At 47.7% G+C, this 16,974-nt stretch overlaps 12 non-coding genes across 12 annotated transcripts; all 12 read left to right on the top strand.

Moving 5' to 3' along the window:
* The first annotated feature begins 170 nt into the window (after positions 1–170).
* Positions 171–361, top strand: LOC142690112 (U2 spliceosomal RNA). The gene has a single exon (XR_012858919.1). It is a non-coding gene; the product is annotated as a U2 spliceosomal RNA (small nuclear RNA).
* A 1,288-nt stretch (positions 362–1,649) lies between these two features.
* LOC142690111 (U2 spliceosomal RNA) lies at positions 1,650–1,840 on the top strand. Its single transcript, XR_012858918.1, has one exon. It is a non-coding gene; the product is annotated as a U2 spliceosomal RNA (small nuclear RNA).
* Positions 1,841–3,124: 1,284 nt separating this feature from the next.
* Positions 3,125–3,315, top strand: LOC142690110 (U2 spliceosomal RNA). Its single transcript, XR_012858917.1, has one exon. It is a non-coding gene; the product is annotated as a U2 spliceosomal RNA (small nuclear RNA).
* Positions 3,316–4,603: 1,288 nt separating this feature from the next.
* LOC142690107 (U2 spliceosomal RNA) lies at positions 4,604–4,794 on the top strand. Its single transcript, XR_012858915.1, has one exon. It is a non-coding gene; the product is annotated as a U2 spliceosomal RNA (small nuclear RNA).
* Positions 4,795–6,086: 1,292 nt separating this feature from the next.
* On the top strand, positions 6,087–6,277 carry LOC142690106 (U2 spliceosomal RNA). Its single transcript, XR_012858914.1, has one exon. It is a non-coding gene; the product is annotated as a U2 spliceosomal RNA (small nuclear RNA).
* Positions 6,278–7,557: 1,280 nt separating this feature from the next.
* On the top strand, positions 7,558–7,748 carry LOC142690105 (U2 spliceosomal RNA). The gene has a single exon (XR_012858913.1). It is a non-coding gene; the product is annotated as a U2 spliceosomal RNA (small nuclear RNA).
* A 1,276-nt stretch (positions 7,749–9,024) lies between these two features.
* LOC142690104 (U2 spliceosomal RNA) lies at positions 9,025–9,215 on the top strand. Its single transcript, XR_012858912.1, has one exon. It is a non-coding gene; the product is annotated as a U2 spliceosomal RNA (small nuclear RNA).
* Positions 9,216–10,491: 1,276 nt separating this feature from the next.
* LOC142690103 (U2 spliceosomal RNA) lies at positions 10,492–10,682 on the top strand. Its single transcript, XR_012858911.1, has one exon. It is a non-coding gene; the product is annotated as a U2 spliceosomal RNA (small nuclear RNA).
* A 1,280-nt stretch (positions 10,683–11,962) lies between these two features.
* LOC142690327 (U2 spliceosomal RNA) lies at positions 11,963–12,153 on the top strand. Its single transcript, XR_012859114.1, has one exon. It is a non-coding gene; the product is annotated as a U2 spliceosomal RNA (small nuclear RNA).
* A 1,308-nt stretch (positions 12,154–13,461) lies between these two features.
* LOC142690102 (U2 spliceosomal RNA) lies at positions 13,462–13,652 on the top strand. The gene has a single exon (XR_012858910.1). It is a non-coding gene; the product is annotated as a U2 spliceosomal RNA (small nuclear RNA).
* Positions 13,653–14,956: 1,304 nt separating this feature from the next.
* On the top strand, positions 14,957–15,147 carry LOC142690101 (U2 spliceosomal RNA). Its single transcript, XR_012858909.1, has one exon. It is a non-coding gene; the product is annotated as a U2 spliceosomal RNA (small nuclear RNA).
* A 1,268-nt stretch (positions 15,148–16,415) lies between these two features.
* On the top strand, positions 16,416–16,606 carry LOC142690100 (U2 spliceosomal RNA). The gene has a single exon (XR_012858908.1). It is a non-coding gene; the product is annotated as a U2 spliceosomal RNA (small nuclear RNA).
* The last annotated feature ends 368 nt before the right edge of the window (positions 16,607–16,974 follow it).

The following is a 16,974-nucleotide window of genomic DNA, read 5'->3' as shown; positions in this document are numbered from 1 at the left end:
AAGAAGCAAATCCTGTCTGGCTTCCTCTCCGGCCTTTATTCACCTCCCGTGTAGCTGTGAGTGTGTGAGCCTGCAGGGCCCCATGGAATTGCCTAGAAGTAGGCTGAATCGCTGCAAGGGCTGAACAGCAGTATCGGGCAGGCTCGGGCAACGCGCGGCCCGTTCGGGTTATCGCTTCTCGGCCTTTTGGCTAAGATCAAGTGTAGTATCTGTTCTTATCAGTTTAATATCTGATACGTCCCCTATCTGGGGACCATATATTAAATGGATTTTTAGAACAGGGAGATGGAAATAGAGCTTGCTCTGTCCACTCCACGCATTGACCTGGTATTGCAGTATTTCCAGGACCGGTGCACCCTTTCCTTATGTGTTGACTAAAAGCAGATTCCAAAAGTGTTTTTTGTCTTTGCTATTGTTTCTGTCTTTCTGAAGGGATCTCCCCTTTTAATCCCATTATTTCAACACCTGTTGGACAATGCATGAGTGATAATGAGCTCATTGATTAAATGCAATTAATGAATAGATTGCCACCTCTTGTTGTGTGTCGTCTGTGTTTCTGTGTTTCCGGCATTTCACATTGGAACACCTCATTCACCTTCCTTGTCTTCTCTCCGCCCTCCCTTTTAGGTAAGTTAAAGAGCTGCACCTGAGCCAGCCACTGATTGATTGATTGATTGATTGATTGATTGATTGATTGATTGATTGATTGATGCAGCACAACAGTCAAATAGTGGAGTGGAGTAGGGGAACAGCAAACAGCCAATAAAGCAGCCCGCCCGCTCGCCTGCCCGCCACAATGGACCTACCTGTGTACACTAGATGGATGTGATGGAATGTACTGTCGTCCCTACATTTCAAGAAGAAGTAAGAATTGCAGTTGCAACAAAGCCTTGCTTGCCTACAAAGAGAGCAGCAATTTGGATTTGTTACTATGTTACCTAGAAGAATAACAAACTGTGCAAGGATGGAGGTTGTAGGAGCAAGGAGAAGTTGTCTGTAAAGTTGGTGGATGCCTATTTTCCATTTTGCAGTCCCTTGTCTCCCTCTTGTGGCCTCCTGGAGGCAACTAGCTGTGCAAAAAAAAGACAGCCTGGCGGCCGGCTGTTGCAGTGTTGCCCTCTCAGGCAACACTGAGTGACTGACTGAGCCTCACCGTCTTATATAAAGTTCAGACGGAACTTTGCACGTGTCATAGTGGAGCCCTCAGGATTCCAGAGCCAGCTTTCTGACATCATAATGGGGCCTCAGAGATAAAAGCCTGGGCCCAGGCAGTGTTGGTCAGTGCTGCTCAGCAGGCAGCACTGGACTGGACTGGATTACAGCTGATACAAGGTGTGAAGGAACAAGGGGTGGCTGTGGGCATGCACTTGCTGCCGCTGCCAGTGTTTATCTGCATGGCAGCAGGGCATTTGGGCGTTGCCAGGAAGGCGTTTTTATGTAGATTCCTCCTCTTTCAGCACTGCATTGTGGTGCAAGCAAAAGAAGCAAATCCTGTCTGGCTTCCTCTCCGGCCTTTATTCACCTCCCGTGTAGCTGTGAGTGTGTGAGCCTGCAGGGCCCCATGGAATTGCCTAGAAGTAGGCTGAATCGCTGCAAGGGCTGAACAGCAGTATCGGGCAGGCTCGGGCAACGCGCGGCCCGTTCGGGTTATCGCTTCTCGGCCTTTTGGCTAAGATCAAGTGTAGTATCTGTTCTTATCAGTTTAATATCTGATACGTCCCCTATCTGGGGACCATATATTAAATGGATTTTTAGAACAGGGAGATGGAAATAGAGCTTGCTCTGTCCACTCCACGCATTGACCTGGTATTGCAGTATTTCCAGGACCGGTGCACCCTTTCCTTATGTGTTGACTAAAAGCAGATTCCAAAAGTGTTTTTTGTCTTTGCTATTGTTTCTGTCTTTCTGAAGGGATCTCCCCTTTTAATCCCATTATTTCAACACCTGTTGGACAATGCATGAGTGATAATGAGCTCATTGATTAAATGCAATTAATGAATAGATTGCCACCTCTTGTTGTGTGTCGTCTGTGTTTCTGTGTTTCCGGCATTTCACATTGGAACACCTCATTCACCTTCCTTGTCTTCTCTCCGCCCTCCCTTTTAGGTAAGTTAAAGAGCTGCACCTGAGCCAGCCACTGATTGATTGATTGATTGATTGATTGATTGATTGATTGATTGATTGATGCAGCACAACAGTCAAATAGTGGAGTGGAGTAGGGGAACAGCAAACAGCCAATAAAGCAGCCCGCCCGCTCGCCTGCCCGCCACAATGGACCTACCTGTGTACACTAGATGGATGTGATGGAATGTACTGTCGTCCCTACATTTCAAGAAGAAGTAAGAATTGCAGTTGCAACAAAGCCTTGCTTGCCTACAAAGAGAGCAGCAATTTGGATTTGTTACTATGTTACCTAGAAGAATAACAAACTGTGCAAGGATGGAGGTTGTAGGAGCAAGGAGAAGTTGTCTGTAAAGTTGGTGGATGCCTATTTTCCATTTTGCAGTCCCTTGTCTCCCTCTTGTGGCCTCCTGGAGGCAACTAGCTGTGCAAAAAAAAGACAGCCTGGCGGCCGGCTGTTGCAGTGTTGCCCTCTCAGGCAACACTGAGTGACTGACTGAGCCTCACCGTCTTATATAAAGTTCAGACGGAACTTTGCACGTGTCATAGTGGAGCCCTCAGGATTCCAGAGCCAGCTTTCTGACATCATAATGGGGCCTCAGAGATAAAAGCCTGGGCCCAGGCAGTGTTGGTCAGTGCTGCTCAGCAGGCAGCACTGGACTGGACTGGATTACAGCTGATACAAGGTGTGAAGGAACAAGGGGTGGCTGTGGGCATGCACTTGCTGCCGCTGCCAGTGTTTATCTGCATGGCAGCAGGGCATTTGGGCGTTGCCAGGAAGGCGTTTTTATGTAGATTCCTCCTCTTTCAGCACTGCATTGTGGTGCAAGCAAAAGAAGCAAATCCTGTCTGGCTTCCTCTCCGGCCTTTATTCACCTCCCGTGTAGCTGTGAGTGTGTGAGCCTGCAGGGCCCCATGGAATTGCCTAGAAGTAGGCTGAATCGCTGCAAGGGCTGAACAGCAGTATCGGGCAGGCTCGGGCAACGCGCGGCCCGTTCGGGTTATCGCTTCTCGGCCTTTTGGCTAAGATCAAGTGTAGTATCTGTTCTTATCAGTTTAATATCTGATACGTCCCCTATCTGGGGACCATATATTAAATGGATTTTTAGAACAGGGAGATGGAAATAGAGCTTGCTCTGTCCACTCCACGCATTGACCTGGTATTGCAGTATTTCCAGGACCGGTGCACCCTTTCACCCTTTCCTTATGTGTTGACTAAAAGCAGATTCCAAAAGTGTTTTTTGTCTTTGCTATTGTTTCTGTCTTTCTGAAGGGATCTCCCCTTTTAATCCCATTATTTCAACACCTGTTGGACAATGCATGAGTGATAATGAGCTCATTGATTAAATGCAATTAATGAATAGATTGCCACCTCTTGTTGTGTGTCGTCTGTGTTTCTGTGTTTCCGGCATTTCACATTGGAACACCTCATTCACCTTCCTTGTCTTCTCTCCGCCCTCCCTTTTAGGTAAGTTAAAGAGCTGCACCTGAGCCAGCCACTGATTGATTGATTGATTGATTGATTGATTGATTGATTGATTGATGCAGCACAACAGTCAAATAGTGGAGTGGAGTAGGGGAACAGCAAACAGCCAATAAAGCAGCCCGCCCGCTCGCCTGCCCGCCACAATGGACCTACCTGTGTACACTAGATGGATGTGATGGAATGTACTGTCGTCCCTACATTTCAAGAAGAAGTAAGAATTGCAGTTGCAACAAAGCCTTGCTTGCCTACAAAGAGAGCAGCAATTTGGATTTGTTACTATGTTACCTAGAAGAATAACAAACTGTGCAAGGATGGAGGTTGTAGGAGCAAGGAGAAGTTGTCTGTAAAGTTGGTGGATGCCTATTTTCCATTTTGCAGTCCCTTGTCTCCCTCTTGTGGCCTCCTGGAGGCAACTTGCTGTGCAAAAAAAAGACAGCCTGGCGGCCGGCTGTTGCAGTGTTGCCCTCTCAGGCAACACTGAGTGACTGACTGAGCCTCACCGTCTTATATAAAGTTCAGACGGAACTTTGCACGTGTCATAGTGGAGCCCTCAGGATTCCAGAGCCAGCTTTCTGACATCATAATGGGGCCTCAGAGATAAAAGCCTGGGCCCAGGCAGTGTTGGTCAGTGCTGCTCAGCAGGCAGCACTGGACTGGACTGGATTACAGCTGATACAAGGTGTGAAGGAACAAGGGGTGGCTGTGGGCATGCACTTGCTGCCGCTGCCAGTGTTTATCTGCATGGCAGCAGGGCATTTGGGCGTTGCCAGGAAGGCGTTTTTATGTAGATTCCTCCTCTTTCAGCACTGCATTGTGGTGCAAGCAAAAGAAGCAAATCCTGTCTGGCTTCCTCTCCGGCCTTTATTCACCTCCCGTGTAGCTGTGAGTGTGTGAGCCTGCAGGGCCCCATGGAATTGCCTAGAAGTAGGCTGAATCGCTGCAAGGGCTGAACAGCAGTATCGGGCAGGCTCGGGCAACGCGCGGCCCGTTCGGGTTATCGCTTCTCGGCCTTTTGGCTAAGATCAAGTGTAGTATCTGTTCTTATCAGTTTAATATCTGATACGTCCCCTATCTGGGGACCATATATTAAATGGATTTTTAGAACAGGGAGATGGAAATAGAGCTTGCTCTGTCCACTCCACGCATTGACCTGGTATTGCAGTATTTCCAGGACCGGTGCACCCTTTCCTTATGTGTTGACTAAAAGCAGATTCCAAAAGTGTTGTTTGTCTTTGCTATTGTTTCTGTCTTTCTGAAGGGATCTCCCCTTTTAATCCCATTATTTCAACACCTGTTGGACAATGCATGAGTGATAATGAGCTCATTGATTAAATGCAATTAATGAATAGATTGCCACCTCTTGTTGTGTGTCGTCTGTGTTTCTGTGTTTCCGGCATTTCACATTGGAACACCTCATTCACCTTCCTTGTCTTCTCTCCGCCCTCCCTTTTAGGTAAGTTAAAGAGCTGCACCTGAGCCAGCCACTGATTGATTGATTGATTGATTGATTGATTGATTGATTGATTGATTGATTGATTGATGCAGCACAACAGTCAAATAGTGGAGTGGAGTAGGGGAACAGCAAACAGCCAATAAAGCAGCCCGCCCGCTCGCCTGCCCGCCACAATGGACCTACCTGTGTACACTAGATGGATGTGATGGAATGTACTGTCGTCCCTACATTTCAAGAAGAAGTAAGAATTGCAGTTGCAACAAAGCCTTGCTTGCCTACAAAGAGAGCAGCAATTTGGATTTGTTACTATGTTACCTAGAAGAATAACAAACTGTGCAAGGATGGAGGTTGTAGGAGCAAGGAGAAGTTGTCTGTAAAGTTGGTGGATGCCTATTTTCCATTTTGCAGTCCCTTGTCTCCCTCTTGTGGCCTCCTGGAGGCAACTTGCTGTGCAAAAAAAAGACAGCCTGGCGGCCGGCTGTTGCAGTGTTGCCCTCTCAGGCAACACTGAGTGACTGACTGAGCCTCACCGTCTTATATAAAGTTCAGACGGAACTTTGCACGTGTCATAGTGGAGCCCTCAGGATTCCAGAGCCAGCTTTCTGACATCATAATGGGGCCTCAGAGATAAAAGCCTGGGCCCAGGCAGTGTTGGTCAGTGCTGCTCAGCAGGCAGCACTGGACTGGACTGGATTACAGCTGATACAAGGTGTGAAGGAACAAGGGGTGGCTGTGGGCATGCACTTGCTGCCGCTGCCAGTGTTTATCTGCATGGCAGCAGGGCATTTGGGCGTTGCCAGGAAGGCGTTTTTATGTAGATTCCTCCTCTTTCAGCACTGCATTGTGGTGCAAGCAAAAGAAGCAAATCCTGTCTGGCTTCCTCTCCGGCCTTTATTCACCTCCCGTGTAGCTGTGAGTGTGTGAGCCTGCAGGGCCCCATGGAATTGCCTAGAAGTAGGCTGAATCGCTGCAAGGGCTGAACAGCAGTATCGGGCAGGCTCGGGCAACGCGCGGCCCGTTCGGGTTATCGCTTCTCGGCCTTTTGGCTAAGATCAAGTGTAGTATCTGTTCTTATCAGTTTAATATCTGATACGTCCCCTATCTGGGGACCATATATTAAATGGATTTTTAGAACAGGGAGATGGAAATAGAGCTTGCTCTGTCCACTCCACGCATTGACCTGGTATTGCAGTATTTCCAGGACCGGTGCACCCTTTCCTTATGTGTTGACTAAAAGCAGATTCCAAAAGTGTTGTTTGTCTTTGCTATTGTTTCTGTCTTTCTGAAGGGATCTCCCCTTTTAATCCCATTATTTCAACACCTGTTGGACAATGCATGAGTGATAATGAGCTCATTGATTAAATGCAATTAATGAATAGATTGCCACCTCTTGTTGTGTGTCGTCTGTGTTTCTGTGTTTCCGGCATTTCACATTGGAACACCTCATTCACCTTCCTTGTCTTCTCTCCGCCCTCCCTTTTAGGTAAGTTAAAGAGCTGCACCTGAGCCAGCCACTGATTGATTGATTGATTGATTGATTGATTGATTGATTGATTGATGCAGCACAACAGTCAAATAGTGGAGTGGAGTAGGGGAACAGCAAACAGCCAATAAAGCAGCCCGCCCGCTCGCCTGCCCGCCACAATGGACCTACCTGTGTACACTAGATGGATGTGATGGAATGTACTGTCGTCCCTACATTTCAAGAAGAAGTAAGAATTGCAGTTGCAACAAAGCCTTGCTTGCCTACAAAGAGAGCAGCAATTTGGATTTGTTACTATGTTACCTAGAAGAATAACAAACTGTGCAAGGATGGAGGTTGTAGGAGCAAGGAGAAGTTGTCTGTAAAGTTGGTGGATGCCTATTTTCCATTTTGCAGTCCCTTGTCTCCCTCTTGTGGCCTCCTGGAGGCAACTAGCTGTGCAAAAAAAAGACAGCCTGGCGGCCGGCTGTTGCAGTGTTGCCCTCTCAGGCAACACTGAGTGACTGACTGAGCCTCACCGTCTTATATAAAGTTCAGACGGAACTTTGCACGTGTCATAGTGGAGCCCTCAGGATTCCAGAGCCAGCTTTCTGACATCATAATGGGGCCTCAGAGATAAAAGCCTGGGCCCAGGCAGTGTTGGTCAGTGCTGCTCAGCAGGCAGCACTGGACTGGACTGGATTACAGCTGATACAAGGTGTGAAGGAACAAGGGGTGGCTGTGGGCATGCACTTGCTGCCGCTGCCAGTGTTTATCTGCATGGCAGCAGGGCATTTGGGCGTTGCCAGGAAGGCGTTTTTATGTAGATTCCTCCTCTTTCAGCACTGCATTGTGGTGCAAGCAAAAGAAGCAAATCCTGTCTGGCTTCCTCTCCGGCCTTTATTCACCTCCCGTGTAGCTGTGAGTGTGTGAGCCTGCAGGGCCCCATGGAATTGCCTAGAAGTAGGCTGAATCGCTGCAAGGGCTGAACAGCAGTATCGGGCAGGCTCGGGCAACGCGCGGCCCGTTCGGGTTATCGCTTCTCGGCCTTTTGGCTAAGATCAAGTGTAGTATCTGTTCTTATCAGTTTAATATCTGATACGTCCCCTATCTGGGGACCATATATTAAATGGATTTTTAGAACAGGGAGATGGAAATAGAGCTTGCTCTGTCCACTCCACGCATTGACCTGGTATTGCAGTATTTCCAGGACCGGTGCACCCTTTCCTTATGTGTTGACTAAAAGCAGATTCCAAAAGTGTTTTTTGTCTTTGCTATTGTTTCTGTCTTTCTGAAGGGATCTCCCCTTTTAATCCCATTATTTCAACACCTGTTGGACAATGCATGAGTGATAATGAGCTCATTGATTAAATGCAATTAATGAATAGATTGCCACCTCTTGTTGTGTGTCGTCTGTGTTTCTGTGTTTCCGGCATTTCACATTGGAACACCTCATTCACCTTCCTTGTCTTCTCTCCGCCCTCCCTTTTAGGTAAGTTAAAGAGCTGCACCTGAGCCAGCCACTGATTGATTGATTGATTGATTGATTGATTGATTGATTGATGCAGCACAACAGTCAAATAGTGGAGTGGAGTAGGGGAACAGCAAACAGCCAATAAAGCAGCCCGCCCGCTCGCCTGCCCGCCACAATGGACCTACCTGTGTACACTAGATGGATGTGATGGAATGTACTGTCGTCCCTACATTTCAAGAAGAAGTAAGAATTGCAGTTGCAACAAAGCCTTGCTTGCCTACAAAGAGAGCAGCAATTTGGATTTGTTACTATGTTACCTAGAAGAATAACAAACTGTGCAAGGATGGAGGTTGTAGGAGCAAGGAGAAGTTGTCTGTAAAGTTGGTGGATGCCTATTTTCCATTTTGCAGTCCCTTGTCTCCCTCTTGTGGCCTCCTGGAGGCAACTAGCTGTGCAAAAAAAAGACAGCCTGGCGGCCGGCTGTTGCAGTGTTGCCCTCTCAGGCAACACTGAGTGACTGACTGAGCCTCACCGTCTTATATAAAGTTCAGACGGAACTTTGCACGTGTCATAGTGGAGCCCTCAGGATTCCAGAGCCAGCTTTCTGACATCATAATGGGGCCTCAGAGATAAAAGCCTGGGCCCAGGCAGTGTTGGTCAGTGCTGCTCAGCAGGCAGCACTGGACTGGACTGGATTACAGCTGATACAAGGTGTGAAGGAACAAGGGGTGGCTGTGGGCATGCACTTGCTGCCGCTGCCAGTGTTTATCTGCATGGCAGCAGGGCATTTGGGCGTTGCCAGGAAGGCGTTTTTATGTAGATTCCTCCTCTTTCAGCACTGCATTGTGGTGCAAGCAAAAAAAGCAAATCCTGTCTGGCTTCCTCTCCGGCCTTTATTCACCTCCCGTGTAGCTGTGAGTGTGTGAGCCTGCAGGGCCCCATGGAATTGCCTAGAAGTAGGCTGAATCGCTGCAAGGGCTGAACAGCAGTATCGGGCAGGCTCGGGCAACGCGCGGCCCGTTCGGGTTATCGCTTCTCGGCCTTTTGGCTAAGATCAAGTGTAGTATCTGTTCTTATCAGTTTAATATCTGATACGTCCCCTATCTGGGGACCATATATTAAATGGATTTTTAGAACAGGGAGATGGAAATAGAGCTTGCTCTGTCCACTCCACGCATTGACCTGGTATTGCAGTATTTCCAGGACCGGTGCACCCTTTCCTTATGTGTTGACTAAAAGCAGATTCCAAAAGTGTTTTTTGTCTTTGCTATTGTTTCTGTCTTTCTGAAGGGATCTCCCCTTTTAATCCCATTATTTCAACACCTGTTGGACAATGCATGAGTGATAATGAGCTCATTGATTAAATGCAATTAATGAATAGATTGCCACCTCTTGTTGTGTGTCGTCTGTGTTTCTGTGTTTCCGGCATTTCACATTGGAACACCTCATTCACCTTCCTTGTCTTCTCTCCGCCCTCCCTTTTAGGTAAGTTAAAGAGCTGCACCTGAGCCAGCCACTGATTGATTGATTGATTGATTGATTGATTGATTGATTGATGCAGCACAACAGTCAAATAGTGGAGTGGAGTAGGGGAACAGCAAACAGCCAATAAAGCAGCCCGCCCGCTCGCCTGCCCGCCACAATGGACCTACCTGTGTACACTAGATGGATGTGATGGAATGTACTGTCGTCCCTACATTTCAAGAAGAAGTAAGAATTGCAGTTGCAACAAAGCCTTGCTTGCCTACAAAGAGAGCAGCAATTTGGATTTGTTACTATGTTACCTAGAAGAATAACAAACTGTGCAAGGATGGAGGTTGTAGGAGCAAGGAGAAGTTGTCTGTAAAGTTGGTGGATGCCTATTTTCCATTTTGCAGTCCCTTGTCTCCCTCTTGTGGCCTCCTGGAGGCAACTAGCTGTGCAAAAAAAAGACAGCCTGGCGGCCGGCTGTTGCAGTGTTGCCCTCTCAGGCAACACTGAGTGACTGACTGAGCCTCACCGTCTTATATAAAGTTCAGACGGAACTTTGCACGTGTCATAGTGGAGCCCTCAGGATTCCAGAGCCAGCTTTCTGACATCATAATGGGGCCTCAGAGATAAAAGCCTGGGCCCAGGCAGTGTTGGTCAGTGCTGCTCAGCAGGCAGCACTGGACTGGACTGGATTACAGCTGATACAAGGTGTGAAGGAACAAGGGGTGGCTGTGGGCATGCACTTGCTGCCGCTGCCAGTGTTTATCTGCATGGCAGCAGGGCATTTGGGCGTTGCCAGGAAGGCGTTTTTATGTAGATTCCTCCTCTTTCAGCACTGCATTGTGGTGCAAGCAAAAGAAGCAAATCCTGTCTTGCTTCCTCTCCGGCCTTTATTCACCTCCCGTGTAGCTGTGAGTGTGTGAGCCTGCAGGGCCCCATGGAATTGCCTAGAAGTAGGCTGAATCGCTGCAAGGGCTGAACAGCAGTATCGGGCAGGCTCGGGCAACGCGCGGCCCGTTCGGGTTATCGCTTCTCGGCCTTTTGGCTAAGATCAAGTGTAGTATCTGTTCTTATCAGTTTAATATCTGATACGTCCCCTATCTGGGGACCATATATTAAATGGATTTTTAGAACAGGGAGATGGAAATAGAGCTTGCTCTGTCCACTCCACGCATTGACCTGGTATTGCAGTATTTCCAGGACCGGTGCACCCTTTCCTTATGTGTTGACTAAAAGCAGATTCCAAAAGTGTTTTTTGTCTTTGCTATTGTTTCTGTCTTTCTGAAGGGATCTCCCCTTTTAATCCCATTATTTCAACACCTGTTGGACAATGCATGAGTGATAATGAGCTCATTGATTAAATGCAATTAATGAATAGATTGACACCTCTTGTTGTGTGTCGTCTGTGTTTCTGTGTTTCCGGCATTTCACATTGGAACACCTCATTCACCTTCCTTGTCTTCTCTCCGCCCTCCCTTTTAGGTAAGTTAAAGAGCTGCACCTGAGCCAGCCACTGATTGATTGATTGATTGATTGATTGATTGATTGATTGATTGATGCAGCACAACAGTCAAATAGTGGAGTGGAGTAGGGGAACAGCAAACAGCCAATAAAGCAGCCCGCCCGCTCGCCTGCCCGCCACAATGGACCTACCTGTGTACACTAGATGGATGTGATGGAATGTACTGTCGTCCCTACATTTCAAGAAGAAGTAAGAATTGCAGTTGCAACAAAGCCTTGCTTGCCTACAAAGAGAGCAGCAATTTGGATTTGTTACTATGTTACCTAGAAGAATAACAAACTGTGCAAGGATGGAGGTTGTAGGAGCAAGGAGAAGTTGTCTGTAAAGTGTGTGGATGCCTATTTTCCATTTTGCAGTCCCTTGTCTCCCTCTTGTGGCCTCCTGGAGGCAACTAGCTGTGCAAAAAAAAGACAGCCTGGCGGCCGGCTGTTGCAGTGTTGCCCTCTCAGGCAACACTGAGTGACTGACTGAGCCTCACCGTCTTATATAAAGTTCAGACGGAACTTTGCACGTGTCATAGTGGAGCCCTCAGGATTCCAGAGCCAGCTTTCTGACATCATAATGGGGCCTCAGAGATAAAAGCCTGGGCCCAGGCAGTGTTGGTCAGTGCTGCTCAGCAGGCAGCACTGGACTGGACTGGATTACAGCTGATACAAGGTGTGAAGGAACAAGGGGTGGCTGTTGGCATGCACTTGCTGCCGCTGCCAGTGTTTATCTGCATGGCAGCAGGGCATTTGGGCGTTGCCAGGAAGGCGTTTTTATGTAGATTCCTCCTCTTTCAGCACTGCATTGTGGTGCAAGCAAAAGAAGCAAATCCTGTCTGGCTTCCTCTCCGGCCTTTATTCACCTCCCGTGTAGCTGTGAGTGTGTGAGCCTGCAGGGCCCCATGGAATTGCCTAGAAGTAGGCTGAATCGCTGCAAGGGCTGAACAGCAGTATCGGGCAGGCTCGGGCAACGCGCGGCCCGTTCGGGTTACCGCTTCTCGGCCTTTTGGCTAAGATCAAGTGTAGTATCTGTTCTTATCAGTTTAATATCTGATACGTCCCCTATCTGGGGACCATATATTAAATGGATTTTTAGAACAGGGAGATGGAAATAGAGCTTGCTCTGTCCACTCCACGCATTGACCTGGTATTGCAGTATTTCCAGGACCGGTGCACCCTTTCCTTATGTGTTGACTAAAAGCAGATTCCAAAAGTGTTTTTTGTCTTTGCTATTGTTTCTGTCTTTCTGAAGGGATCTCCCCTTTTAATCCCATTATTTCAACACCTGTTGGACAATGCATGAGTGATAATGAGCTCATTGATTAAATGCAATTAATGAATAGATTGCCACCTCTTGTTGTGTGTCGTCTGTGTTTCTGTGTTTCCGGCATTTCACATTGGAACACCTCATTCACCTTCCTTGTCTTCTCTCCGCCCTCCCTTTTAGGTAAGTTAAAGAGCTGCACCTGAGCCAGCCACTGATTGATTGATTGATTGATTGATTGATTGATTGATTGATTGATTGATTGATTGATTGATTGATTGATTGATGCAGCACAACAGTCAAATAGTGGAGTGGAGTAGGGGAACAGCAAACAGCCAATAAAGCAGCCCGCCCGCTCGCCTGCCCGCCACAATGGACCTACCTGTGTACACTAGATGGATGTGATGGAATGTACTGTCGTCCCTACATTTCAAGAAGAAGTAAGAATTGCAGTTGCAACAAAGCCTTGCTTGCCTACAAAGAGAGCAGCAATTTGGATTTGTTACTATGTTACCTAGAAGAATAACAAACTGTGCAAGGATGGAGGTTGTAGGAGCAAGGAGAAGTTGTCTGTAAAGTGTGTGGATGCCTATTTTCCATTTTGCAGTCCCTTGTCTCCCTCTTGTGGCCTCCTGGAGGGAACTAGCTGTGCAAAAAAAAGACAGCCTGGCGGCCGGCTGTTGCAGTGTTGCCCTCTCAGGCAACACTGAGTGACTGACTGAGCCTCACCGTCTTATATAAAGTTCAGACGGAACTTTGCACGTGTCATAGTGGAGCCCTCAGGATTCCAGAGCCAGCTTTCTGACATCATAATGGGGCCTCAGAGATAAAAGCCTGGGCCCAGGCAGTGTTGGTCAGTGCTGCTCAGCAGGCAGCACTGGACTGGACTGGATTACAGCTGATACAAGGTGTGAAGGAACAAGGGGTGGCTGTTGGCATGCACTTGCTGCCGCTGCCAGTGATTATCTGCATGGCAGCAGGGCATTTGGGCGTTGCCAGGAAGGCGTTTTTATGTAGATTCCTCCTCTTTCAGCACTGCATTGTGGTGCAAGCAAAAGAAGCAAATCCTGTCTGGCTTCCTCTCCGGCCTTTATTCACCTCCCGTGTAGCTGTGAGTGTGTGAGCCTGCAGGGCCCCATGGAATTGCCTAGAAGTAGGCTGAATCGCTGCAAGGGCTGAACAGCAGTATCGGGCAGGCTCGGGCAACGCGCGGCCCGTTCGGGTTATCGCTTCTCGGCCTTTTGGCTAAGATCAAGTGTAGTATCTGTTCTTATCAGTTTAATATCTGATACGTCCCCTATCTGGGGACCATATATTAAATGGATTTTTAGAACAGGGAGATGGAAATAGAGCTTGCTCTGTCCACTCCACGCATTGACCTGGTATTGCAGTATTTCCAGGACCGGTGCACCCTTTCCTTATGTGTTGACTAAAAGCAGATTCCAAAAGTGTTTTTTGTCTTTGCTATTGTTTCTGTCTTTCTGAAGGGATCTCCCCTTTTAATCCCATTATTTCAACACCTGTTGGACAATGCATGAGTGATAATGAGCTCATTGATTAAATGCAATTAATGAATAGATTGCCACCTCTTGTTGTGTGTCGTCTGTGTTTCTGTGTTTCCGGCATTTCACATTGGAACACCTCATTCACCTTCCTTGTCTTCTCTCCGCCCTCCCTTTTAGGTAAGTTAAAGAGCTGCACCTGAGCCAGCCACTGATTGATTGATTGATTGATTGATTGATTGATTGATTGATTGATTGATTGATTGATTGATTGATTGATGCAGCACAACAGTCAAATAGTGGAGTGGAGTAGGGGAACAGCAAACAGCCAATAAAGCAGCCCGCCCGCTCGCCTGCCCGCCACAATGGACCTACCTGTGTACACTAGATGGATGTGATGGAATGTACTGTCGTCCCTACATTTCAAGAAGAAGTAAGAATTGCAGTTGCAACAAAGCCTTGCTTGCCTACAAAGAGAGCAGCAATTTGGATTTGTTACTATGTTACCTAGAAGAATAACAAACTGTGCAAGGATGGAGGTTGTAGGAGCAAGGAGAAGTTGTCTGTAAAGTGTGTGGATGCCTATTTTCCATTTTGCAGTCCCTTGTCTCCCTCTTGTGGCCTCCTGGAGGCAACTAGCTGTGCAAAAAAAAGACAGCCTGGCGGCCGGCTGTTGCAGTGTTGCCCTCTCAGGCAACACTGAGTGACTGACTGAGCCTCACCGTCTTATATAAAGTTCAGACGGAACTTTGCACGTGTCATAGTGGAGCCCTCAGGATTCCAGAGCCAGCTTTCTGACATCATAATGGGGCCTCAGAGATAAAAGCCTGGGCCCAGGCAGTGTTGGTCAGTGCTGCTCAGCAGGCAGCACTGGACTGGACTGGATTACAGCTGATACAAGGTGTGAAGGAACAAGGGGTGGCTGTGGGCATGCACTTGCTGCCGCTGCCAGTGTTTATCTGCATGGCAGCAGGGCATTTGGGCGTTGCCAGGAAGGCGTTTTTATGTAGATTCCTCCTCTTTCAGCACTGCATTGTGGTGCAAGCAAAAGAAGCAAATCCTGTCTGGCTTCCTCTCCGGCCTTTATTCACCTCCCGTGTAGCTGTGAGTGTGTGAGCCTGCAGGGCCCCATGGAATTGCCTAGAAGTAGGCTGAATCGCTGCAAGGGCTGAACAGCAGTATCGGGCAGGCTCGGGCAACGCGCGGCCCGTTCGGGTTATCGCTTCTCGGCCTTTTGGCTAAGATCAAGTGTAGTATCTGTTCTTATCAGTTTAATATCTGATACGTCCCCTATCTGGGGACCATATATTAAATGGATTTTTAGAACAGGGAGATGGAAATAGAGCTTGCTCTGTCCACTCCACGCATTGACCTGGTATTGCAGTATTTCCAGGACCGGTGCACCCTTTCCTTATGTGTTGACTAAAAGCAGATTCCAAAAGTGTTTTTTGTCTTTGCTATTGTTTCTGTCTTTCTGAAGGGATCTCCCCTTTTAATCCCATTATTTCAACACCTGTTGGACAATGCATGAGTGATAATGAGCTCATTGATTAAATGCAATTAATGAATAGATTGCCACCTCTTGTTGTGTGTCGTCTGTGTTTCTGTGTTTCCGGCATTTCACATTGGAACACCTCATTCACCTTCCTTGTCTTCTCTCCGCCCTCCCTTTTAGGTAAGTTAAAGAGCTGCACCTGAGCCAGCCACTGATTGATTGATTGATTGATTGATTGATTGATGCAGCACAACAGTCAAATAGTGGAGTGGAGTAGGGGAACAGCAAACAGCCAATAAAGCAGCCCGCCCGCTCGCCTGCCCGCCACAATGGACCTACCTGTGTACACTAGATGGATGTGATGGAATGTACTGTCGTCCCTACATTTCAAGAAGAAGTAAGAATTGCAGTTGCAACAAAGCCTTGCTTGCCTACAAAGAGAGCAGCAATTTGGATTTGTTACTATGTTACCTAGAAGAATAACAAACTGTGCAAGGATGGAGGTTGTAGGAGCAAGGAGAAGTTGTCTGTAAAGTTGGTGGATGCCTATTTTCCATTTTGCAGTCCCTTGTCTCCCTCTTGTGGCCTCCTGGAGGCAACTAGCTGTGCAAAAAAAAGACAGCCTGGCGGCCGGCTGTTGCAGTGTTGCCCTCTCAGGCAACACTGAGTGACTGACTGAGCCTCACCGTCTTATATAAAGTTCAGACGGAACTTTGCACGTGTCATAGTGGAGCCCTCAGGATTCCAGAGCCAGCTTTCTGACATCATAATGGGGCCTCAGAGATAAAAGCCTGGGCCCAGGCAGTGTTGGTCAGTGCTGCTCAGCAGGCAGCACTGGACTGGACTGGATTACAGCTGATACAAGGTGTGAAGGAACAAGGGGTGGCTGTGGGCATGCACTTGCTGCCGCTGCCAGTGTTTATCTGCATGGCAGCAGGGCATTTGGGCGTTGCCAGGAAGGCGTTTTTATGTAGATTCCTCCTCTTTCAGCACTGCATTGTGGTGCAAGCAAAAGAAGCAAATCCTGTCTGGCTTCCTCTCCGGCCTTTATTCACCTCCCGTGTAGCTGTGAGTGTGTGAGCCTGCAGGGCCCCATGGAATTGCCTAGAAGTAGGCTGAATCGCTGCAAGGGCTGAACAGCAGTATCGGGCAGGCTCGGGCAACGCGCGGCCCGTTCGGGTTATCGCTTCTCGGCCTTTTGGCTAAGATCAAGTGTAGTATCTGTTCTTATCAGTTTAATATCTGATACGTCCCCTATCTGGGGACCATATATTAAATGGATTTTTAGAACAGGGAGATGGAAATAGAGCTTGCTCTGTCCACTCCACGCATTGACCTGGTATTGCAGTATTTCCAGGACCGGTGCACCCTTTCCTTATGTGTTGACTAAAAGCAGATTCCAAAAGTGTTTTTTGTCTTTGCTATTGTTTCTGTCTTTCTGAAGGGATCTCCCCTTTTAATCCCATTATTTCAACACCTGTTGGACAATGCATGAGTGATAATGAGCTCATTGATTAAATGCAATTAATGAATAGATTGCCACCTCTTGTTGTGTGTCGTCTGTGTTTCTGTGTTTCCGGCATTTCACATTGGAACACCTCATTCACCTTCCTTGTCTTCTCTCCGCCCTCCCTTTTAGGTAAGTTAAAGAGCTGCACCTGAGCCAGCCACTGATTGATTGATTGATTGATTGATTGATTGATTGATTGATTGATTGATTGATGCAGCACAACAGTCAAAT

The sequence above is a fragment of the Rhinoderma darwinii genome (assembly GCF_050947455.1).
Source record: "Rhinoderma darwinii isolate aRhiDar2 chromosome 5 unlocalized genomic scaffold, aRhiDar2.hap1 SUPER_5_unloc_33, whole genome shotgun sequence".
NCBI lineage: Eukaryota > Metazoa > Chordata > Amphibia > Anura > Rhinodermatidae > Rhinoderma > Rhinoderma darwinii.
This window is presented reverse-complemented; position numbering and strand designations above follow the sequence as displayed.